The sequence below is a fragment of the Callionymus lyra genome, chromosome 4, assembly GCF_982586985.1.
Source record: "Callionymus lyra chromosome 4, fCalLyr1.hap1.1, whole genome shotgun sequence".
Taxonomy (NCBI): Eukaryota; Metazoa; Chordata; class Actinopteri; order Syngnathiformes; family Callionymidae; genus Callionymus; species Callionymus lyra.
In genome coordinates this window covers 29,487,246-29,512,540 of record NC_141821.1, presented here as the reverse complement: position 1 = coordinate 29,512,540, position 25,295 = coordinate 29,487,246, and the positions used below count along the sequence as shown (strand labels likewise).

At 39.0% G+C, this 25,295-nt stretch overlaps 1 non-coding gene and 1 pseudogene across 1 annotated transcript; one reads left to right on the top strand and one right to left on the bottom strand.

The window, feature by feature from the left end:
* Positions 1–5,502: 5,502 nt before the first annotated feature.
* On the bottom strand, positions 5,503–21,531 carry LOC148082451 (uncharacterized; annotated as a pseudogene).
* On the top strand, positions 12,443–12,607 carry LOC148082452 (U1 spliceosomal RNA). The gene has a single exon (XR_015711293.1). It is a non-coding gene; the product is annotated as a U1 spliceosomal RNA (small nuclear RNA).
* Positions 21,532–25,295: the final 3,764 nt, after the last annotated feature.

The window sequence follows — 25,295 nt, the reverse complement described above, 5'->3', positions numbered from 1 at the left end:
CTAGTCCTATTAGTTCTCCATCCGAGCCTCCACCTCCTCCACTCATCATCGACAATCATCCCGCGTATAGAGTGCACAAGATCCTGGAGGTTTGCCGCAGAGGTCGGGGCTATCAGTATCTAGTGGACTAGGAGGGTTACGGTCCAGAGGAACGCTCTTGGATATCCCGCTCTCTCATCCTTGACCTCTCCCTCCTCCAAGACTTCTACCGGGAGCACCCGGAGAGACCTGGTAGAACGCCTGGAGGCGCTACCTAGAGGGGGGGGGGGTACTGTCATGTTTATGTTTATGTTGTGTCCTGTGTTTTCTATTGACAGACGCTGGCAGGTGTGCGGCTGGTGATGATTGAGTGGCGGGTTCTTCCTATTGATAAGGAGCATTTCTACCCGGAAGAACTCGCCAGAGTATTGAGTTTCCAAACCAGGTTGGCTAACCCTCTGATCTCGCTCCTTGCTTTTGAATCTGAACTTTGTAAATCTTGTGGATACCCCTGATGTTGTCAGCGCTTTATTTTACTCACCTGAGTCTTTTTTTGTTTTTAGTTGCTGTTGAGATCCGGATCTCCAGCCGTGCCCTGCCTTCGTCCCGAGCGCCTGTTTTGTTTTTTGTTCCTGTTCCTCCCTATTACGGACCGCTTTGGAGTTATTAAAGACATTTATTCTGAGCTCTTCCTCCGTGGATTATTGACTGTTCCGCATCTGGGTCCCCTGCCCTGATCGGATCGTGACAATTATCCACTGTTAATATTGCCAAACTGACCAGCACACATTCAGGAAGTGAAGACTGTCTGTGAGAGGCAAAATAAAAGGAAAACCCCAAAACACCAGTGGTACCTCATGGGGAAAAGTGAAGGGAAGGCTCATGATTAAGATCCAGCATTTTGCTATTTTATTCCGAAACACAGTGAATCCTGTTCAACATATTCCAGATAATTGATATCTAGGCCATTGGCAGAACACATCTGTAACTAGGGACAGTGTTTTTCAACTTGCTGCAAGTGAGTAAAAAAAATATGGCCCAGTGTCAAGTAGGAGGCCACATTCTCCCAATTTAACCTTAACTTTTGGATATCATGCAATTGGTTAGGAGTTAGGGTTTCTCAAAGAGTACTGTCTGAGCCAGCTATAACATAACAAAAGTAATATCCACAGGGGGTTACCAGCCAATCATCCAGCCTTTGGGGTTAATAGGTCGAAAAGCTAAATGGCTGCTCTCTGGGACTTCTAGTGTTAAATCGTTTTCTCAAGATGCCAGGATATCTTAATTTAACAGGCAAATCAAAACAATATAAATGAAAGTTGAGTCTGTTATCTATGGTTTTCTCTGGGATCGGTCTTTTGGTTTTTCTATTAATTTTAATGTTTGGTTAACTGAAGAAAACAAGGTTGGAAGATTGTTTCCTTTAATTAGGGTATTGGTGGTCAAACATCCCCTCTAACATCATCTTGCCTGTCATGTTTTTACTTAAACTCTTAAATCCTAAAAAAAAAAAAAAAAAAAAACCCAGATACAATCAACAGGTTGAAAATTACTTTGTTGAATGATGTGTTGTATTAACATGATTTCACACAACAACAAAAGGTAAAAGAAAAAATGAAGTACTGTTAAAAAAAAGAAAAACTAGACTTCTATCTGTTTCTTTTCAATTTCTATAATCTATGACTTCAGTAGCTGCTTGTGAAAATGTCGATGTTTTGTAGATTAAATAATAAAATGAAAACTTAAGTCAACTGATCAAAGATTGAGATTCAAATAAACAACCAAATGCCCAGAAATGTTGTTTAGGTCTGATGATAAATGTTATTCAAAAGACCAACCAAAACATTGTTCCAACGAAGTGACATTTCATTCTTCTCAGTTATAATAATTATTCTCAGTATATAACTTACTCTGTGTAATGTGAACAATGTTATTTCTTTACTTTCATATCCCTGTATATTTAAAATGATTTCCATGCAATAAACCCTTAACCTTTAATCTGTGTGAATTTACATTTTTACTTTTACATGTTTAGTTAATAAATAAATCAGAGATAAAATAAATTAGTATTAAAATATAAATTAACTAATTTAAGTAATACATGTGATCTCGCAAATGAAACTGAATATGTCTTTGTTTGCATATTTCTAAAAAACATTATGGGCATGTATTTACTTGTTTTTTGGGGTGATATAAAATGTTTGACTGGAAATAATCAATTTATAATAATCAAAATATTATTTCTATTATCAGATTGAGCCTAATAAAGTGTTGTCTTTTATTAAAACGCTTGTTAAAAACTTGTTTTTTGGTGTAATGATTGCAGAATCGAAAATTGTAGTCATGTACATTTTGACAACTTGTGTGAAAAGTTATAACTTCCATATACAGTATATTATTTTCTGTTCTGGTTTCCCTTTCCTATAAAAGGAAAGTGTGTTGACAGGAGGACATGATTGTCTTTTATTTCCTCTTGAATAATTTCATATAATTCATGTTGTAATACATTTTTGTCCACTCTCAAAAATCTAAAAAACAATAGTAGTTCAATATCTCACAAAATATCCTAAGGGTCCAAAAGTCAAAACATCTACTGAACTTTGTAATAAAACACGAAAGAAAGGAAAGAACCGGGAACCATGTACATGAACTTCTTTGATCTGACACACTGGTCTGGTAGCTGAGCTTTAATGACTGTTATTGTTGATCAGCTATGGCAGGCCTGGGCAAAGTGCGGCCCGGGGGCCACATGCGGCCCTTTGACCCTATTTATGTGGCCCTTGTAATGTCAAAGTATGAGCATGTATAAATGGTTCTAATGCATTAACAAATGTATTTTGTATTAATTATTAATTTACATTTTCACACTTATTTACTTTAGTTAGTTGAAGAAATGTTTTGAAAAAAACTCATATACGTATAAGAGAATACAATTGCAGCTTATTTGGCTTAATAAATGTCACGGCATAATGACAAATATCCTTTTTTGAGAGATTTTATCGTCTTTCTTTTTGCTTGACGGCCCCTAACAGCATTCACAGAATTTAATGTGGTCCTTGAAGAATTATAATTGCCCACCCCTGAGCTACGGGAATTTGCCATGAGTCAGTTTCATGTGGAGAGAAATGGAGAAAACATTTTTTCTATATATTGTGAGCAATCATATAGGTAATGGCAATATCTTTTTTAAATCTAAAGTGTATATTTTCATTTTCAACAGATTACATATATTTCGCTAAAAATGTCCGAACAGGCTGCATAAAAAGTAAGAATAAAAAGTAAGAATAAAAGATATCAGACAAGAGTACCGGGATAACAAGTATTAAAAGTGTTAGCCTCGTGGACAAAAAAAGTCTTTGTTAAGAAGTGCGTGTTCGATTGATGAGAGCTCCCATCAAATGCCAACCACAGAGGCTGATCTTAAAAATACACATTTGAATTTGAAAAATTGTGGAAAATATGGATTTGCATGCAAATCCAAAACCTAATTCGATTAGGGACTACTTTTGTTGATTTAACACCAACAACAATAGACAATGCAAATGGTTTTATTATTAATTGTTCAGTAAAACTTGTCAATCAGAAACTTATGTTGCAAATGTTGGAGCTGTCATCAGCTGCCAGTGACATCATTAAACCTTTGAAATAACATTTTATTTTAATTCAAAGTTATGTTATGGTTTATATTTTTATAATGTGTGTATAAAAGAGGTTTAATTTGACATTAACACTGTGTTTATTGATTTGTGTGGTGCAATTAAACGAGTTGGCAACATATGATATTTCCTCCATGGCAAAGTAACAACAACCAGCAAACTGGCAGCAATTTTTAAAAAGGACACACCAGAGACCTGCAGCTTTTAAAACTGAATTTTAGCTTTTAAACGAAGTTTAAGTTTAAGTTAAGTTAAAAAATTAAACACTGACAGATACTGGATATTGCATGTTGCTCCAGGTTGTTTGAGACTCTTAATGCACTTTATTGTGCATCGTTAATTTAAGTTCAAAATGTGTTAATATTTTGAGAATAACTTTCCCTCAAGCATTTTCACATTTAGAATAAGTATTTGTATAATATCTTGACTTTATCGACTTGAATTTTGTCCGCCAATTTTGTAAATGTTGAGACACATGTTTATTCCACTGGATTAAAATGGAGCAAACCTTTTGACCAGCCTCAAGACAACTACAATGAACTCTTGCATCATTTTTTAAAATCTACAATATAATAATAATAAACCCAATTCATATGAACAGGTGAGGTAAAGTACAATTTATATAGTTTAAATGTATAGAAATCTTCAATTAATCACTACAAAGGAATTGTCCATTACTGAATTAGAAGGACAGACTTGATTGTCAATCATTCATAACCTTCTTTTTTTCCTTTTTTATTTTTAGTGAAACATCAATAAAAGCATTTAAAGAGATAAATTGTGAAAGTTTAATGTTTTATTTAGTTTTGAAAGATATGATTTACACACATAAGCTCCTCAATGCAAAACGAGTCAATTCACTGTGTTCTGATTGGACGATGCAAAACATGATAACATGCAAATAGATGTATTGACTCGTTCAACAAACGAATCAAACGCTGTCAATAGTTGTCATCAGCTGAACACTGACTCTCTGTCATGATATAAGGAAATTTGTTTAAAACATTCTTGTAAACTTGTGGAAAAATCATCTTTTTTCTGACCTTCAAAGTTTTTTGTGACTCTTCTTTTAAATCCCAGGTATGTTAACACAAATTTATTCACCAGGTATATTAACACACACATTATTCCAGGAAGGTAGGTTCCAAATCAAAAATGTGAATTATAAATACTGAGATTATTTTTATATTTAATAAATAGTAGCAAATGAAATTTCAATGAGAGAATCTTGTCTCTTTCTTCTTTTATCATTTTTCTTTTTACCTTAAAAAATGGCATTTAAAGCTTTGTTTAAACATTTTATAGGATTTCTAATATTACAATATCTGTTTCATTGCAGGAATGAATGGTTCAAGTCCTCATACCTCCGACTGCATGAAAGTTGAATCTTTCATCAACGCCTTTCTTCACTACCACATTCTAAATGTCTTACAATTTCCTCTCTTCGCCTTCATCCTCTACCAGTTTTACCTTCAGTGGAGAGTGCAGCGATCTACTTCCAGAATGCCTCACTCGGACTACCTCACTCTCCACATGACCCTCATAAACATGCTGAGTATTCTGGGATCAGTGATCGCTTTTGTCAACTATTACAAATATAAAAAGATCACAACATATGTAACCATTATACATGTATTCACCTGGTACGCTGGAATGTTTCTGCATTTTCTTACTTGCTTGGATCAATATCTGGCTGTGGTTCATCCTGTCATCTACATCAGTCTGAAACAGAGGAAAGGAATCATGATGAGACACATCAGTGTTTTATTGGTCTTGTTCTTTAGTATTGTACGTTCATTGTTATTTCTCAGGTCACTCACTTTTGGCTGGCTTGTTGATTTAATCATTCTGTCTTTAAGCTGGATTTTCATCGCTTCTGGCAGTCTTGTTGTTCTCTGGACTCTGAAGCGTCCCAGACCTGGAAAAAAAGATAAACGAGGACTGAGTCAAAAAGTGCGAAAGGCGTTCTTTATGATCATGATCATTTTGATAATGTTGTCCATAAAGTTTCTATTAGCTCTGTTGTTAACTTTAAAATTATTAAAACCAAATTATATGTTGGAAGATTGTTTACTGACAATATTGTATTTGTGGTCCACCATCCCCTCTAACTTGATCTTGCCAGTCATGTTTTTATTCAAACTCTTAAAAACTGATCAATGATTCCTCAAGGAACATAATCAATAGACTGAAGTAGTACTTTAGTAGAGGGAGGATGTTTTTCAATCTGTACTTTGTGTAATAAGAACATTTCCATTTCTGCATATATTATTTTCTATCTGAACTCCTACTTCAGATTTGCAGCGTACTGAGATGAGATGCTTAAACCCCTTTCGATTGAATGTGAGGTTTAGGTTTAAATAATTTAAAGTCTCATTCTGAGTTGTTTTTCTTCTTATTTCTAATAAATATGAATTTATTTTTATTTCTAATGGTCAGACGATCTAAAAACCTTGTTAAAACAGCCTCACTTGTGAAACGTATTTTGAAACCATCTTTGTGTTTGTACTTGAAAAAAGTCTATTCTGGAAGCATTTTAAACTATTTTGCAGTTTCCAACCGATGATTTTAAATGTACTTTGTCTGCCTTTAGGTCAATGTCTGTCGCTTCATCTGTATTTCCAATAAAAAATTATTGCTGTGTGGACTCACTAAAATGAGCCTGGTACGCCGGAATACGCTGCCTATTTATTTTTATAGCTTGGAACAATACCTGGCTGAAGTTTATCCTGTCAACTGCGTAACCCTGAAAGAGGAGACTTTCAAAGCCCTACGTCTCAGCTCCTCGGATTGTCCAAGGAGATTGTAAGAACACTTTTACTACTCCACAATGTACAAGGGTATGTTAACTTTGCTAAACAATACAACTAATCATCTCTTTTGTAGATGTAGCTGACCTTTTTTTACGTAATTGACTTAATTAAGTTTGAACAATCAAATGGCAGGATGAAGTTCGTAGCATATCATGTAGCACTAGCATCACTTCACCTTCTTCTTCTCTCCTCCCTCTCTACTTTCATACTCTTACTTTTCCAAGATGTCCGTAAAAAAAAGAAGTAAATTACTGAACTTATTTTACACTCTGGTTTATTTTGCATTTATTCACACACAAAATTACACCAAACAATGAACCATTTAAATGTACTGATATATTCTAAAAATAATTAATTTCTCAGTAACCTTAACATTCTAACCAGGAGCAAGTGGACACAGTTTAGAATTTTGATAAATGTTACCTTGATGGGGTCTTGAGATCCCTGAAGGGAGCAACCGAAAGAAAAAGAAGAAAAGGAATGGAGTTAACTTGAGTTATTTATGGTTTATCCAACACTAAAATATAAGGCAGAGAAAAACAGGTCCGAGCTAATCACAAGAAAAATGGTGGAGAACACATTTCCTTCTGAGGCAGAAACCTTGAAAAATATCTGGCTCTGAAGCAACTGGCAGGGATGGAGTGAGAGAAAAGGGAAGGAGAGTGGGAGGAGATGATGATATTTTCGGGAATAGAGTAGCAGCCTTGACAGCTAGAAGAGATCTTGGATCCGATGGCACTGTCGAGCGACTTGAAGATGACTGCAGCGATGAGTATGTGAAAGTCTTCCTGATGAGCCTCTGCTGTGCTTCATTTGTACTTATTGAAATCTAAACATTAAACATTTAAAACTTCAACACTCAAAGTAAGGCCTCTGATATTTTTGGTTAACCTGGTGGTGTTTACACAGAGTCCAAATAAACAGCTCATTTCACTCTCCCTTTCCTAAAGAGAAATCGGTGCCAGGTAAGATGCGTTCCAATATCTTTAACAACTGACGAGGTCTGGACAACATACTCTGGGTTTTAGAAATAATGCCAGGTTTTCCTCAGCCAGACATGAGCCATTTGAAGAACACAGCTCCAGCCCAACCTTCAGTCTGGGTAAGCCTTGTTTTTCTAATGCATTCTCTCAGTCTGAGAGCAACCTGGGATGGGGTTTATTATTTTTCCTGAAAGTGGTAGTTACATTAAGTTTGGTGGGCATGGAGAACTGGACCATGATTTTAAAATTTGTTTGTTTTATAACTTGAAATAAATGTTTGCTCTGACTACTTGCTTTGATAGTCAATGAAAATCAAAAACACTTTTTGCAGCAGAAGATCCCAGTCTGCTGCCTATGTTTCCTCATTCAAAGACACTTGTGTCAGTGTGCAATATTTAAGCAGGTTCTGCTAAAAACAAACTTTAAAGGAACAGATTAAAAATAATTCCAATCCTTAGTCGACATGAAGAAAAGCGCAAAATGAGTGATGATTGGACGATGCATAACATTGTTCCATGCAAATAGATGTGTTGAATTTTCATATAAGCTGTCAACAGTTGTCAACAGCTGCAAACCAAACACTGAACTCTAGAACTTTGTTTAAAATCATTTCCTGTTAAACCTGTTGAAAAAATCACCTTCAAACTCCTTCTCTTAAAGCTCCTTCTTTTAAAGCTCAGGTATGTTAACAAAAAAAGTAAATAACTTCTCATTTACTAAATTGTTAAACATGTTTTAAACCATTTTCAGAAGATGGAAGTATTTCTTAAAACAAAAAGCAAATTAAAACAATATAATTTGATATTATTTATATTCCTTTATTTAATAAATTAGAATAATTTATTTATTATTTTTATAGTCCTTTGCAGAATGAACGGTTCAAGTCCAACCAACCTGGACTGCATGAAAGTTGAGAATGTTATCTATGTTTTTCTCTCCTATATAAATATATTTTATAGGAGGCAAACACAGTGATATTTGAGAAATGAAATAAAGTTTATATGATTTACAGAAAGTGTGAAGAATTATTTAAACAAAATTAGGCATGTCCATACATTTAGGCACCCTTATATCTTATTGATTTTAATACCTTTAGCAATAATTATTGGAACTCATAATTGTTTTGGTAAACTCAGTGACCCTTGACCTCCATACACAGGTGAGTCCAATCATGAGAAAGAGTATTTAAGGAGGCCAATTGTAATTGTTTCTCCTCTTTGCATCTTCTCTGAAGAGTGGCAACATGGGAGCCTCAAAACAACTCTCAAATGACCTGAAAACAATGATTGTTCAACATCTTGGTTTAGGGGAAGGATATAGAAAGCTATCTCAGAGATTTAAGCTCTCAGTTTCAACTGTGAGTAACATTGTGAGGAAATGGAAGACCACAGGCATAGTTCTAGTTAAGGCCCGGAGTGGCAGACCAAGGAAAATCTCAGATAAACAGAGGCGCAGGATGGTGAGAACAGTCACAGTCAACCCACAGACCAGCTCCAAAGGCCTGCAACATCAACTTGCTGCAGATGGTGTCACTGTGCATCGTTCAACTATTCAGCGTACTTTACAAAAGGAGATGCTTTATGGAAGAGTAATGTGGAAAAAGCCTTTTCTCTGGACACGCCACAAACGGGGTCGCTTGAGGTATCTAAAGCACATTTTGACAAGCCAGCTTCATTTTGGAATAAGGTGCTGTGGACTGATGAAACTAAAATAGAGTTATTTAGGCATAACCAGGGGCGTTATGCATGGCCTGGATTGTTTTATACAAACAACCAATGATTTATAAAGGAAAATCATGAACATTTACAGGGGTTCCCAAACTTTTTCATAGTGTATGACATTCACTTCACTGTCAGCTGAGCTCTCAACTACACACCCATTTTAAAAGTACTTGGTCTGATACAGGTTTGCTTTGTTTGGGGTGAACTCAAACTTCAAACTCAACCTATAACTGAGTCAAACTGTTAATCATCTTTCTTTTTTACATTTATTTACAGTATCTACAGTAACAAACATATATTATTATATATTATAGAAGATTGCCAACACCCTGAAATTGAGCTGCAGCACAGTGAACAAGATCATCCAGCATTTTAAAAGAGCAGGGTCCACTCAGAACTGGCCTGACTCAGTCCAAAGAAGCTGAGTGTACTTCCTCAGCGTCACATCCAAATGCTGTCTTTGAAAGATAGGAACCTGAGCATTGCTGCAGAGACTGAAGAGGTGGGGGGTCAGCCTTCTAGTTCTCAGATATGTATATACATATATATATATATATATATATATATATGTATTGCTTTTATGTTGTTGTTTTTTAATTAATGATTCACAAACAAATACAAAACCTACTCAATGCAAAATGATAATTTACTTTGTTCTGATTGGACGATGCAAAACATGATAACATGCAAAAAGATTTGTTGAATCGTCCATCAAGCAAATTTAAAGCTGTTGTCATCAGCTGCAACCACACACTCGACACTCGTGATTATAAGGAACTTTGTTTGAACCATTTTCTTGTAAATTTTTTGGATTTTTTTTTTTTCTTACCTTGAAAGTTTTTTTGTGACTCTTCTTTTAAATCCCAGGTATGTTAACACACATTTATTCAACAGGTATATTAACACACACATAATTCCAGGAAGGTAGGTTCCAAATCAAAAATGTGAATTATAAATACTGAGATCTTTTTTAGATTTTTTTTAATAGTAGCACATTCTGAATGAGAGAAACTTGTCTCTCTCTTTTTTTTTCTTTTTCTTTTTACCTTAACCAAATGGCATATTTAAAGCTTAACATTTGATATGATTTCTAATATTTAAAATATCTGTTTCATTGCAGGAATGAATGGTTCAAGTCCTCTCACCTCCAACTGCATGAAAGTGGAAACTTTGATTGACGCGACTCTTTCCTACCACATTGTAAATGTATTACAATTCCCTTTCTTCGCCTTCATCCTCTACCAGTTTTACCTTCAGTGGAGAGTGCAACGCTCTACTTCCAGAATGCCTCACTCGGACTACCTCACCCTCCACATGACCCTCATAAACATGCTGAGTATTCTGGGATCAGTGCTCACTTTTGTCAACTATTACAAATATAAAAAGATATTACAATATGTAACCATTATACATGTAGTCACCTGGTACACTGGAATATGTCTGCATTTCCATACTTGCTTGGATCAATATCTGGCTGTGGTTCATCCTGTCATCTACATCAGTCTGAAACAGAGGCAAGGAATCATGATGAGACACATCTGTGTTTTATTGGTCTGGTTCATTAGTATTGTAGGTTCATTGTTTTTTCTCTGGTCAGAGATTTTAGGCTTGATTGTTGAATTCATCATTATAACTTTAATCTGGTTTTCCATCACTTCTGGCAGTCTTGTTGTTCTCTGGACTCTGAAGTGTCCCAGACCTGGAAAAAAGGCTGAACGAGGACTGAGTCAAAAAGTGCGAAAGGCGTTCTTTATGATCATGATCATTTTGATAATGTTGTCCATTAAGCTTCTATTAGGTCTGTTGTTAACTTTTAAATTATTAAAACCAAATTATATAGTGGAAGATTCTTTAGTTGAAGTAGTTTATTTTTGGTCCACCATCCCCTCTAACTTGATCTTGCCCGTCATGTTTTTACTCAAACTCTTGAAACATGATCAGTGATTACTCAAGGAACATAATCCATAGACTGAAGTAGTACTTAAGTAGAGGGTGGATGTTTTTCAGTCTGTACTTTGTGTAATAAGAACGTATCCATATCTACATATATTCTTTACTAACTTAACTCCTACTGTATGTTCAATTTTTTTCTTCATGTTTCCAATAAATATGAACTGTATATTAATTTAGCTCTATGTTTAGTAGTTATGTTTGTAATGGATAGACTGCCTCATATGTACGATGTTTCTTCTTCTTGTGGATCCCTTGTTTATTTTTAATGGTCAGACAAATTAAGAACCTTGTTAAAACAAAAATAGTCTATTTTGAAAGCATTTAAAACTTTTTTTGCATTTTACAACCGACAATTTTAAATGTTCTTTGTATATTACTTCTGTGTCTGCCTTCAGATAATTGTGTGCTGCTGCATCTATCCTTCTAATAAAAAAATCTTGCTGAGTGATGTGTCTGCTACGTCGGTACAGAACTTCAGCTAAGTGCTAAATGCTGTAGGTAAGATTTGTCAAATAGAATAGCCATTGGCGTCTAAAGAATTGACATTTATGCAATATTAGATGGCTTTTGACAGATTAATTTAGGGTTGGTGTTGAATATCCGATCCCTGTCCTCAAAAGCTGCACTAATTATGATCTTATGTCAGAGAAAACCATTGACTTATCAAAATAAGTCAATTTACTATTATAATATTCAACTTAACTGAAACCTGGCTGTCTATAGATGAATACGTATCTTTAAATGAATCAACACCACACTAACTTTAATGCCCCTCGACGCTCTGGTCGAGGAGGTAGAGTCGCAGCCATCATCAACTCATGTCTGTCAGTCTATCGTCCCCCTGGACCTTATTCTGAATTCTTGTCCGAGTTCCCGGGGGTCCTGACCAGCCTGGTGCTTAAATCAGATAAAGTGATTATTGTTGGTGACTTTAACATCCATGTTGATATGGTCTATGATAGCTTAGCTAACAGGTTTAACTATATCCTGGAGTCAATTGGTTTCTCTTAGTATGTACATGAACCGACTCACTGTTTTAAACGCACATTAGATCTTGTCCTAGCATACGGACTTGAAATTTAAAAGGTTATAGTCTCTCCTCAGAATTCAGTTTTTTCTGACCATCAATTAATAACCTTTGAATTCATTTTAAATGACCCAAGTCTGCAGAGCAGGAGAAATCTCAAAAGATCTCTGAAAGTGCCGTAACCAAGTTTATGGAAAAGATTCCCTCAATGCTCAGTAAAATGCCTAGCCTCAGTGTGTCAAGAAACTCTACCCATAGTCACCTTGACATTGATAACTTTGTGGGAAGTTTTACACGAGCTCTACAATTCATACTTACCTGGCAGGGGAGACACCATAATCAGGAAGGTGGTTCGCCCAAGGCGAGACCCGGCCAGTGCACACTAGGTCATGCTGACCTTTGCGAATTCCCCAAATGTGGGAATCTCGACTGCATAATTTCTGGTGTTGGGGGACTGCGTTCGCGCTCTCCCCCGTTCATCACTTGTTAAAGAATGCTTTAGTTTGATGCAAGCTCGTGTGGAACAATCATCCGAGGCTCCTTGTCTGTAGGGTTTAACAAGTTGCCGGGTAGGTTGGACTCACCGGGTTTGTACACTTAATTTCCATACAACTTTTAGGTTTTTGCAAACAAAGGGTAAAGAACCAGAAAAGGTAGGGAGCCACTTAGTGTAAGGAACGACACAGGGTAAGGAAGCAGACAGGGTAAGGAGCCACACAAAGAAGTCTCTCTCACCTGCTCCTGAAAACAGGACATGACCCCAGCTCCTGATCATCACGAAGATGCAACTGGTAGGAAAAAACAACTCTTATTGAGGATTATGTTTGCTTCTGAGTGCTAATAGTCGATTTAGATACTTTTGTTTAAGCTAATTTAAGCTTGCATTATGCATTTTGTTTACACTTAAAACCGAATGTTAAAGCACATACTTAAATAATTTTAAAAGCTTTGTTTGAAAAGCAAGTTATATTAACATTTTATTTAAGAAAACGTAGACCTTTATTGAAATGTATTGAGACTAAAGCATGTTTTTGTTTTAAAGGTTATCTACCTATTCTTTACTGAAAAACATATTCCGAACTGAAATCATCAGAAAGAAAGTAAAAACCAAAGTAAGAGAATCGATTTGTCCTTTGCATCCTTCGACAAGTGGTCAAGCCGTTTTCAAGTTAAGGCATAGTTGTGGTCCGAACACACACAGAACTTGACAATTTCTCAAGTTGAGGCTTCAATAGGAGATGGCAATATGATAAGATGAGCATGGAGGTATTTGGATTTTTTTAAGTGCGTCATTTGGACAAAGAGGAAGATGGAGACAAGGTCTGCTATGTTAAAATGCACTTACATTTTTGTCTATAACTCTAAAGAGGAACAGATTAAAAATAATTCCAATCCTTAGTCGACATAGAGAAGAGCAGAAAAGAGTGATGATTGGACGATGCAAAACATTATTCCCTGCAAATAGATGTGTTGAATTTTCCATCATACTAAGTATAAGCTGTCAACAGTTGTCAACAACTGCAAACCAAACACTGGACTGAAATTAGTTTAAAAACATTTTCTTTTAAACCTGTAGAAAAAATCATGTTAGTTCAAACTTCTTCTTTCAAAGCTTCTTTCAGCTAAGTTATGTTAACAAAAAAGTAAATAGCTTATCTTTAACTGAAGTTGTTAAACATGTTTTAAACCTTTTTCATAAGATGACAGTATTTCTTAAAACAACAAGCGAATCAAAAAAACATCATTTGTTATTATTTATATTCTTTTAGAATGAACGGTTCAAGGCCCACAAACCTGGACTGCATGAAAGTTGAGCATGTTATCTATGTTTTTCTCTCCTAACACATCGTGAATGTCTTACAATTCCCTCTCTTCGCCTTCATCCTCTACCAGTTTTACCTTCATCGGAGAGTGCAACGCTCTACTTCCAGAATGCCTCACTCGAACTACCCCACCCTCCACACGACCCTCATGCTGAGTATTCTGGGATCGGTTGCCTCTCTTGTCAACAGTAGAGGAAAAATATCAGGATTTATAATCCTGATAATGGCAGGCACCTGGTACGCTGGAATGTTTCTGCATTTTCTTACTTGCTTGCTTACATCAGTCTGAAACAGAGGAAAGGAATCATGATAAGACACATTAGTTTTATTGTTCTTGTTCATTAGTATTGTAGGTGCAGTAACGTTTTCCTGCTCATTATCATTAGGTGTCATTGTTGAATTCATTGTTCTGACTTTAATCTGTATCTCAATTTAGGCTGAGAGTCTTGTTGTTCTATGGAATCTGAAGCGTCCCAGACCTGGAAAAAAGAATAATCAGAGACCGAGTCATGAAAAGCGAAAATGCTTCTGGAAAAACAGTCAAAAGAGAAAGTAGTTCATGTATTAGAAGAAAGAGAATAATTAAATTACAGTTACGTATTCTTTAAGCGTCTTGTGAACCTGGTCTGTGAAAGGCACTTAACGCATGTTTAGAATTAGATTGTCTTCATTGATCTCTCTGAAGATCAATAATTATGTACTTATTTACTTAGCACCAGCAGGGACAAAGTATTTTCTTTAGTCTTGACATGGACTGGAAGATAATTGTGTCCATTTACTTATATATTTTCTATTCTGTTTAAAGTAATTTACCTGTTGAATAAACATTATCAACAACTTATCGTTTCTGAATTATTAAGTGCTAGAGCTAGGTTTCAGATTGGTCAAAGTGGTTGTCATTTTTCAACAGACCCCGCCTCACAGCACTACAAGGGCATTTTAATAATAATATAATTAAAAGCACCTTTCATGAGACTTAAGGTTGCTGCACAATAAGATCACAAATACAATAAAATCACATAATATAATAGAAGCACACGTTAGAATAAAGGCCTGATGGATATAAACAAAAATTTTAGAACAAAGTTCTAGCAGTAGATGAAAGGGGTTATGAGGAGTAAGAAGTGCAGAACAGGTGAGTTTTGAGTTGGGAGTTGTTAGATAAAAAAATATTATACACTATACAATGCTGGAAGACAAAAGCACCCACCCACGCAAGAGGGAAGCTGGGAAGTTTCTCAGTGGGTGATCAAGACACAAGAACCATGAAAGAGCCATTTGCCCCGGAAGAGACGGCCCCCGGGGCGGGAAATTTGCCTTAAATATAGCAATGTTTCTACAGTTCGAGACCGTTTTTCCCGGAGCTATTGAACTCTAGAGCTGCCGGCAAAAAGTGCGTGCGGTCGATTGATCGTAAAGCTTGTATTTTGTTTGACTTGAAGCGGCAAATAAACGACCCGTGACACTCATTGACCATTTGTCTCCATAAAGCAAAGTATTAAGACCCGGTAGTGACGGCGTATTGGAGCGACCGGAACCAACTCCAGTTTTGACCGTTTTAGATTTGAAGAGGGGGGGAGAGTCACAGTTGCGTAGGTCAGGTGGGAGAGAGTTCCAGAGTTAAGGGCGACTGAAGGCTCTGCTCCCCACGTCGCTGAGGCGGGCAGAGGGCACAGAGAGGTGGGTGGAGGAGGAGGAACGGAGGGAGCGAGTGGAGGTTTTGATGGATATAAGGTCAGACAGGTAGGGAGTGGCAAGGTTGCGGATGGACAGGTGTACAGGAAGAGTTTGTAGATGATTCTTTGGTTAATGGGGAGCCAGTAAAGCTGCTGGACGATGGGGGTGATGTGGTGGGATGTGGGGATTTTAGTGATGATGAGGGAGGCAGAGTTTTGAACCAGTTGGAACCACTCCCCCATAACCCACCACTTCCTTCTGACTTTCACCACTGTACTCCGCCTCTCTTCTATCAAGCACCCACGCCTCATGACGTTCCACAGCAACTCCAAGACTCTCTTCTCCCTCCTGAGGAAAATACTCAAACCTCCAAACTCTCATCTCCCCCACCTGTTATCCACTGACTCATGCAACGCCATAATGACCTTCTTCAACCAGAAAATCTCCAACATTCATCACAACCTTCACCTGATTTGTCCACTCCCTCCCCTATCAGATCCCCTCAATCCTGTCTTCCCTTCCTCAGTTTTAAACTTCCCTCTCCTTCTGAGATCTTCAACACCATCCAAAACTCCAAGCCCACCACATGCCAGCTCGATCTAGGTCAAATCATCCCTTCCCTCCCTCCTTGCATCCATAGCGACTGGAGCTCAGTTGTTTTTGTCTTCGTCGTCCAAAAAGACACTTAAAAACATCCAAATGCTTGCATACTGCTTGTCTGTAACGTCCTTTTTGTATTGAAGCCTTGACTAAATCTAGTCTAAGTAGGTCTGTTATAATCCACTTAAAACAAGCCTAAAATATAGACTTGTTTGTTATTTTTTTGATAAATTCTTCTCATGTCGTGGCTTTAATACAAGAGGGACATTACAGACGAGCACCAAAGAGGTATTTGAATGTTTTTGAGTCTCTTTTTGGATGAAGACAACTGAGCTACATTAGCTACATTAAAATTAACATACATGAGTGAACGATCATCAACTAACGTTTAATTTATAGTGTATTTATATATAGCATAAAGGCAAACGGAGAAAGTGAGTCTCTGAGTTGTTAAGGTTGCCGACCCCTGACCTAGATCAATTGTACCTTGTTTTCAGCGAGCGGATGTTGAGTAGTCTAAGGTAAATGTTGACAGCCGTGTTGTCAGTCCTAACTGTGGTGTTGACTTGGTTAGGCACTCTAATACCGGGTGGTTGATCGTCCGACAAGGCTTGGTGGGAGGACAGCGAGGACCCCACCTCAGCAGATGCTACTTCATCTGCTGAGGTAGGGTTGGTGCACTGGATGGTTCTGCAGGACACACGGTGGATGTAACGTCGGCGTGGGAAAAGCGTGATGTACGGGTGGAGGTTGAGCTCCGTTGACGGTGGAAGGACGGGTGACACCCAGCGAATCCAGTGGAGTTCAGCAGCATGACCCGTGTTCTGTCATAGGATCAAGACAGGATGACTGGAATTTACAGGTGGGTGATATCGTCGAGAGGTGCCATCGTCGCGGCTGAGCAAAGCCGGTGACATGACAGCCAGCGTCAGTCAAGGCAGGGTGGATGAATGACGATCAGTGTGTAGCGTTAAGTGGTTATTGTTTGTCAAGAAGTCAGTTAAAAGCTGTTTAAGAACGCTTAAAATCAATTAAAAGTGAGCGGTGAGCAGCGGTACCAAGCACGCCACCATCCACTCAGACCGGATATCCTAAAATCTCAAAAGCGAGAGCTTGGCCGCTATTTTCTCATTCTTAGGAACGAAAAAAGTATGTAAAATTCTATTCTTCAACTCCTCAAATCCTAAAACACTTTTTATTGTGACTTCAAATTCATATTAAAACTTACTCAAACACACGGGCACCTTCCTCTGTGACATTAAATCCGTTTTGCACCTTATTTACCTTCATAATTATGTCATTAATGTATTCATCTCTTGTCAGTTGTATCGGACAAGGAGTCATGATGAGCACCCAGAGTTCATGCTCAATGATATGGCAGAGTAGATCTCACCACACAAACTGAGATAAATTAAATAACAGTAGCATCATTCAATTGAAATATAAACATATATAGATTCTATACATTAACAAAATATCTTCAATTTATATTGTACTTTGGAGGCAGCAACCGTCCATCAATGCACACCGGTGCCACACAGTCCATAGAGCCGCTCACACTATCATTGTGAGCAACACTCCGAGACCCCTCCCATTCTACATCAGTGCGGGCCCGCACGTGATCCTGGTGCCTGCGAACCTGCCTGCCATCCAACAGGTCCACCACAAAATAAACTGGACCAGACTGGAGGTGAATAACCCCTGGCAGCCATGGTGAGCCAGCGGCAAAGTTCTACACACAGTCCCCCTGCTGCAACAGCCTCTCTCTAGCATGTTGGTCCCGTCTCACTTTCTGGTTCTCCTGCGATCGGGCAACTTTTGCCCCCACATCCGGGCGAAGGAGATCCAGATGAGATTTGGGCTTCCTCCCCAGCAACATCTCTGCTGGAGGCAAGTCAGTGGTTGTGTGTGGAGTAATCCGATACTGGAACAAGAAACGTGCAAGCTTAGTCTCCAGCGTGTTGCCCGACATTTTCCTCAGTCCATCTTTCAGCGTCTCAACAGCACGTTCTGCAAAGCCGTTGGAAGCAGGGTGGTACGGCGCAGACCGTATATGTCGGATTCCATTCTTCTCAAAACCTCACTGGTGAAAGTGGGTTTGTTGTCACTGACCACTGTATCCGGTAGCCCGTGGGTGGCAAAGATGCTTCTGAGCGTGTCAGTGGTAACTGGAGCTGTGATATTTGACATGATGTGTGCTTCCATCCACTTTGAATAAGCATCCACCAGAACAAGGAACATGTGAACCATAAACGGACCAGCAAAATCCAGATGGAGCCTGGACCACGGACGGGCCGGCCACTCCCACGGGTGGAGAGGCGCAGGTGCGGGCATCTTCTGGTTACTTTGACACTGTGAACATGCTTTGACCTTTTCTTCCAACGCACCGTCCATCCCTGGCCACCAAACAAACGACCTGGCGAGGCTCTTCATCCTTGACACCCCGGGGTGAGCTTCCTGCAGCACTTCCATTACCTGAGCACGTCCTGCAGGTGGAATAATCACCCTGGAGCCCCAGAGGATACAGCCATCCAGCACACTGAGCTCCAGCTGACGCTGGACATAGGGCTGGAGCTCCTCCTGCTCAACTGTTACCGGCCAGCCCTGCAGCAGCCATTGCTTTACTTGTGACAGCGCCGGGTTTCTTTCAGTCCACTTTTTGATCTGCTTTGCGGACACCGGAGAGTTAGACAGCCTGTCTAACAAAAACACAGTCTCTGGAAGGAGGTTAACTTGGCTCGGTGATTCTGGGAGGGGAAGACGGCTGAACGCGTCTGCATTTGCATTTTCACTTCCTGCTTTATACACAATGTGATTCTGGTACGCTGACAAAGTTAATGCCCAGCGCTGCACTCTTGCTGACGCCTTGGGTGAAATACCTTTAGTCTCACCAAACAGGCCCAGCAAGGGGTCTGTGAAAATGGTAAATGGGCGACAATAAAGGTACTGGTGGAACCGTTTCACAGCAAAAACTACAGCTAGCCCCTCCTTCTCTAGCTGAGCGTAACCCCATTCTGCTGATGTGAGGGTACGTGACACATACCCAATAGGCTTCTCACCTCCGTCCTCCATACGACGCAAAAGGACCGCCCCCACGCCGTAGGGTGATGCATCACAGGACAAAACAACTTCCTTGTCTGGGTCAAAGTGCACGAGCAGCGTTGCAGAGTGAAATAGTTATTTTACCTGCTGGAACGCTGTCACTTGATCCTGCTGCCAATTCCAGGAACAGTCTTTGTGCAGGAGCTGATAGAGTGGGGCAAGCACAGTGGAGAGTTCAGGCAAGAACTTCCCATAATAGTTCACTAAGCCCAAGAACGACCTGAGTTCTGCCACATTCTTTGGGCTAGGAGCCTCCTTTATCACCCTCACCTTCTCTGTCATGGGGGAAAGCCCCTGAGCTGAAATCATATGACCCAGGTAGGTGACACTCGGAGCCTGGAAAACGCATTTACTGCGCTTTAACCACAGCCCGGCCTCCTTCATTCTCTGCAGCACCTGGTCGAGGTTTTGCAGATGCTCCCCTTCGGTCTTACCCATCACCAAGATGTCGTCTAGGTAGACAGCAACATGGGGAATGTTCTGCAGGAGGTTGTCCATCGTGCGCTGAAAAATGGCTGGGCTGGACGCGACGCCGAACACCAAGCAATTGTACTTGAACAGACCCTCGTGGGTGTTGATGGTCACATATTGTTTAGAGTCCTCGTCCAGCAGCAGTTGTTGGTACGCGTGACTCATGTCCAGTTTGGTAAACATTTGTCCTCCTGCCAGTGTGGCGAACAAATCCTCCACTCGTGGCAGGGGATAAGTGTCCAGTTGTGAGGCTTGGTTGATTGTCATTTTGTAATCCCCACATACCCGCACCCCACCATCTTCTTTCAGCACAGGCACAATTGGGGCTGCCCAGTCAGAGAACTCCACAGGTTCAATGACACCTGACCACTGCAGCCTGTCCAGCTCCGCTTCCACCTAAGCCTTCATAGCATATGGCACTGTGCGTGGTTTACAAAAACGTGGCTTTGCGTTGGGGTCCACGGTCAACTTCACTGTTGTGCCCCGGGGGGTGCCAAGCTCATCCTCAAAAACATCTGCATACTTTGGTAGGATGTCCCCAACCACCCTCATGTGAATGATTTCCCCCCAATTGAGGCGGATTCTTTTTAGGAGGTCCCGCCCAAACAGACTAGGTCCCTCCCCGTCTACCACTATCAGCTCCCCTTTAGCTGACTGGCCTCCATACATAACGTCTACTTCTATAGCTCCAAGTAGAGAAATGCACTCACCAGTGTATTGTCTCAGTTTGATGTTAGTCTTTCTTAAAGCGGGCGCCTTTCAAGAGCCCCACAACCTGCAGTAGGTGGTATGACTTATCACTGAAACTGAGGCACCCGTGTCCACCTCCATTGTCATCTCTTTTCCATTTATTTGCAGCGTTGCGCAGATCGGGGCTGCCCAGGGTTCCCTGAGGTCCCTACTGAACATGTGGAATGAACAGTGCTCCTCAGGTCCTTCTCTTTGCAAATGATGCGTTTTCATTTGGGCTTTTGACTCTTCCCACTCCTTTTTCCATTGCTTTTTAGGACCTCTGCACTTATTGGCTATGTGCCCCTTTTTCTGGCAGTTATGGCAAACAGCATCTCTAAAACCACAGTCATTAGCGAGATGCGCTCCCCCACACCGGTAACACTCTAATGACTTCATCGGCTTGCCTCTCCCCTCTTTAAACAGACGGTGAACGGTGCTCTGTGGCACACCAGCATTAGCTGCTTGAATGTCTTTTGAGTTGTTAGCTGCCGTTTCCATTGCATGAGCGATCTTCAACGCCTTCTTGAAAGTTAGTGCAACTTCACCTAGCAATCGGCGTTGCATGCTGTCATTATTGATACCACAGACCAACCTGTCCCGTAGCATGTCATCAAGCACCGGTCCATACTCGCAATATTCCGACAGTTGTCAGTTGTCAGCTCTGCCACGAATGCAGCAACCGAAACTCCCTCTTTGCGTGAATGTGTGTGGAACTTGAAGCGCTGAACAACACTGACGGTTTGGGGTTGTCATGCTCCTGCACCAGCGTCACCAATTCCTTGAATGACAAGTCACCTGGCTTCCGTGGGGTTGCCAAGTTGCGTATCAACTTGTACGTCTTGGCACCGCACACACTGAGGAGAATCGATCTTTGCCTTTCCTCCTTCTCAATGCCATTCGCCAGGAAAAAGTGCTCCAGTCTCTCGACATATTCAATCCAGTCACCATCCAGCTCGACGAACTCACGGAGCGTGCCGACCGTAGCCGCAGCCATGCTACAAGCTAAAACTACATGGAACTTCTTCTCCGACCCTAACTACACGACACTCCGTCATATATGTTTTAATCCTCGTCACCAAAAGTGTGGTAACCCGAGGGTAATGACGCACAAACACTTGGAGCTCAGTTAGGGTACTTTACTGGAAAACATATCACCGTACAACAGCCCAGCACGGACCATACATTCCTTAGGCGGTGCAACACAAAACCCGCCGGTAGAGTACACGGGCGAAGGCACAAAGGTTCCGGGGTGCAATATATAAATGAGTGCAACATTAATTCAGTCTATAACAAAAACAATACACATTTAAAGAAAATACAGATTTTAAAACTCTTAATGGCCAAGACAACATAGAGACAAACACAAAAGACCCAGAAAATGCCTGCACAAATAAAAATGTCTTAAGATGTTTCTTGAAGGAGTCAGTAGATCCATCAAACGCAGAGGGAGAGGAAGATTGTTCCAAAGCTTAGGAGCAACAGCCTGGAAGGATTTCTATCCTCTGGTCCGGAAGTGTGTTCAGGAACCATCAGTAGATTCTGATCAACAGATCTAAGAGCCCAAACTGGGGTGTAAGGCTGGATCAGATCATTGATGTATGGAGGAGCCTGACCATGAATAGATCTGAAAGTAAGAAGATACATACATGTTTACGAGAAGATTTTTTCTAGAAAGAGCCAGAGTGAAAGACAAGGTGGTAGCATGTTACTTTTATGTTTGTTTTTTTGACTTGTTTATGTCAATTCACATCAATCATATATGACATATCCATAATATGTAGTATACATACAACAAGGTACTCCTATTCAAGTCACCCATCAGGTAGATACAAGAAACACAGTAATACAAAGGCAAATCAAAAAACAAAAAAACAACCTTTACCTTGAGACAAATTAAGATAGAGCTAAACCTTCAGTTCAACCGTATCTGTATTCAGATTATGCATCTCAAGTAAACCTTTACTTCTTCAGAACTGAAACAAAAGAAGGGGTGAAGAGGAAGAGAAGTAAAACAAATCCACAAAAACAAATCCCAATTGTATTACAATGCTATTACAACAGTAATTGCTCACCCACCAACCAATTCTTTGCCGTAATATTGAATGACAGGGGACAATTTTTTTTCAATCAAAGGGATTTTAAGTTGCAGTATATGTTGTTGTTTTTTTTTAAAGGTGATTCACATACAAATCCAAAATCTACTCAATGCAAAATGAGTCAATTTACTGTGTTCTGATTGGACAAAGCAAAACATGATAGCATGCAAATAGATTTGTTGAATCGTCCATCAAACAAATCAAAAGCTGCTGTGATCAGCTGCAACTAAACACTGGACTCTCTGTCATCATAATAAGGAACTATGTTTAGACAATCTTCTTTTAAACCTGTGGACCTTGAAAGTTTTTTGTGACTCTTCTTTCAAAGAGTGGAACACTGGTATATTTCTGCATTTTCTTACGCTGGCAGATTGCCTCACTCGGACTACCTCACCCTCCACATGACCCTCATAAACATGCTAAGTATTCTGGGATCAGTACTCACTTTTGTCAACTATTACAAGATCCTAAAATATATAACCATTATACAGGGAGTCCCCTGGTACTCTGGAATATTTCTGCATTTTCTTACTTGCTTGGATCAATACCTGGCTGTGGTTCATCCTGTCATCTACATCAGCCTGAAACAGAGGAAAGGAATCATGATGAGACACATCAGTGTTTTATTGATCTGGTTCTTTAGTATTGTATGCTCATTGTTGTTTCTCTGGTCACACATTTTAGGCTTAATTGTTCAATTCATCCTCATGTCTTTAATGTGGTCTTCAATCGCTTCTGGCAGTCTTGTTGTTCTCTGGACTCTGAAGCGTCCCAGACCTGGAAAAAAAGATAAACTAGGACTGAGTCAAAAAAAGCGAAAGGCGTTCTTCATGATCTTGATCATTTTGATGATGTTGTCCATAAAGTTTCTATTAGGTCTGTTGTTAACTTTAAAAGTATTACAACCAAAGTATATGTTGGAATATTGTTTACTGATAATATTGTGTTTGTGGTCCACCATCCACTCTAACTTGATCTTGCCTGTCATGTTTTTACTCAAACTCATAAAACCTGATCAATGATTCCTCAATGAACATAATCAATAGACTGAAGTAGTACTTAAGTAGAGGGAGGATGTTTTTTAGTCTGTACTCTGTGTAATAAGAACGTTTCCATTTCTACATATATTCTTTTCTATCTGAACTCCTACTTCAGATTTGCACTGAGATGAGATGCTTGAACCCCTTTCAATTGAATGTTTTGATGTGTAACTCAGTATTTGATTATATTTCTGTATTTTATTCTTCAACCGCTTAATATGATGTTTTGATATGTTTAGGTTTAAATGATTTAAAGTCTCCTTCTGAGTTGTTTTTCTTCTTATTTCTAATAAATATGAATTTAGTTTTATTTCTAATGGTCAGACGAATAAACAACCGTGTTAGAACAGCCTCACTTGTGAAACGTCTTTTGAAACAATATTTGTGTTTGTACATGAAAAAAAGGAGTCTATTCTGGGAGCATTTTAAACTATTTTGCATTTTCCAACTGATTATTTTAAATGTACTTTGTCTCCCTTTAGGTCAGTGTGTGTTGCTTCATCTGTCTTTCCAATAAAAAGTTCTTGATTTGTGGAATCACTAAAATGAGCCTGGTACGCCGGAATACGCTGCCTATTTATTTTTATAGCTTGGAACTGTGGGGATTTTGTGTTCCGGTGAACCGACCCCTGCCTAGTCTCGTACGTGGTGTTGGAAAATGAAGGACAGACACATGGATGAGTTTTTGAAAATTTAGTGAATTATGCAAAAGTCAGAGACAAACTTACGTGAACACGGGCGCTAGCAAGCAGAGAGATCTATCGCAGACGTCTTTGAATGCCAGAACGCAAAGATCTCACAAAATGGTGGATCTTTTATAGTAAGAATATTCATGTTAACGCCTCTAGTCAATTGTACATGTAGGATTGGTCAGTAACTGTAAACACTTGATTCTAAGATGGCCGCCGCACGTGGTCGTTGTGGAAATTCACCAAAGGTTTTTGTCTTCTAGAGAGAATCTGTTCCCAGCGACTTGCTGGCCTGTCTTTCAGTGTGAGTTCTCAAACAGGTTCCCACAGACTTGCAGGGAATCTGGGATTGTTTAATCTTTCTCTGTTTGTGAAAGGCTTTTTGTGTGACCTGGGCCTGTGAGTTGTTACAGTTAGTGAATGCAATGCAAGACAATGATTATTTAATATGAATTAAATATAAAAGATTATCAGTTAATCAAGTGATTATTTGAAATGTGTGTTAAATCTAGATGATTGGTTACAGTAAAATTGTCATTTCCTTACATTCCCCCTGATTGCATCATGAAATAATGATTATTTGTTTATATGAATAATTATTATAAACTAAACATGCTATCATTCGTATAGTGCCACACAAGGATTACATCAGTGAGAAAGCAACAGAGGAAACATAGATTAATTTAATAAATACAATTATACATTATGAGCTTTTCTCTTAAATCGAAAAAATATATATAAAACAAAAAAAGAAAATAAAAAACAAACAAAAAAAAAAGATTATTCCAAATAATGCATTAAAACTAATTAAATTAACTGAATGCCAAATAATCAAAACAAACATATTTACACTAACTAACTAAAATCTAATAAGCCTATATTGAAGTAAATATTTTGTTAAAATATATATTGATATAAAGCCAGTATCCACTT